Here is a 1519-nt window from a genome sequence, read left to right on the forward strand (position 1 = left end):
CCCCCCCCCCCCCCCCCCCCCCCCCCCCCCCGCCACACCCACCCCCCACCCCCCCAAACGCAGGAATGTAATTCGCATTCCCAAACACTCCAGGACTTTTTGTCTGACAGATCCTCCTAAAGTTTCCACCTGGGAAATTACACTTACCTTTCCAAACATCCCAGATGGAATCTCTTCCATGTCAACTTGTCTGACGGCCCCTTTCTCCACCCCACCTTCTACAGAGATGGATGCTTCCTTCTCAGACCCCTTAAACACTAGATGCACCCAAGGAGCAGAACCCATTAGCAGAAGAGTCGCTAGCAGGTTGCAAGGGGACAGAGGAGGAGCCAGCCCAAGGGCAGCTGGGCTTCCTGACACGGGCTTTGAGACTCCAGACCCACATACTTCCCCCAGCTGATGAAGGGCCCCTGGGTTGGAAGCTGTGTCCACAGTCTGGTCCTTGCCCTGGCACAAAATCCAGATCACACAGCATGGTCCCATCTCCGCCTCGATATTTACATATTTGCTCAATTCCATGATTATAACCAATTTCCTAGTTACCTACGTATCTGCTCAGCCTAGGTCTGCTGGCACCAACCCCAGCTCAACAAACCTATTATCCCACCTTCCCAGCCCCTTCTGCCTAAAGAACTTCCATTAGCAAATCTTGCAGGGAAGGTCTCCTAGCAACAAATATGCTCAACTTTCATTTGTTTCCCCCTCGTTTGTAATATTTCTTTCTTACTTATTTATTTATTTATTTGACAGAGAGAGAGAGATCACAAGTAGGCCGAGAGGCAGGCAGAGAGAGAGGAAGACAGAGAGAGAGAGGAAGGGAGGCAGGCTCCCTGCTGAGCAGAGAGCCCGGTAATATTTCTTAAATATAGATTTCTATGTTGACAGCAATGGGGGGGGAGGGCTCTTCTTAGACTTTAAAAATGGTGCTCTACTGTTGTCTGGCCTCCACTGTTTCTGATGATACATCAGCCATTATTTACATTCTTGGTCCTTTGTCTTTTCCTTCTGGTTTTGTTGTTTGTTTGTTTGTTTGTTTGTTTTAAAATCATTTACACTTATAGAGAACTTGCAAAATACTGAAGACTTCTCTTTTATCCTTCACCCAGTTTCCCTGAATAACATTTTATATCACCAAGTCATAATTATCAGACACAGGAAATTAACATCGATACAATATTATTAACTAATCCAGTTATAATATTTGGATTTTGCCAATCTTCCTGCCTGTGTCCTTTTACCAGTCCAGGATCCAATTGAGGATTCCTTATTGTCCTTTTTTTTTGGCAAGTGATTTTTTGTTGTTGTTGTTATTTCAAGTTTTTATTTAAATTCTAGTTAGTTAGCCTATATGGTAAAATTGGTTTCAGTTGTAGAATTTAGTGGCTCATCAGAGTATCCCTTATTGTGTTGTGATCATGTCTCCTTAATCTCTGACACTTTTCTCTATTTCTCTCCTCACCTTGACACTTTTGTGTCAATTTTTAGGCCAGTTATTTTTTAGTATGTCTCCCGGTTTGGG

The sequence above is a fragment of the Mustela nigripes genome, chromosome 16 (assembly GCF_022355385.1).
Source record: "Mustela nigripes isolate SB6536 chromosome 16, MUSNIG.SB6536, whole genome shotgun sequence".
Taxonomy (NCBI): domain Eukaryota; kingdom Metazoa; phylum Chordata; class Mammalia; order Carnivora; family Mustelidae; genus Mustela; species Mustela nigripes.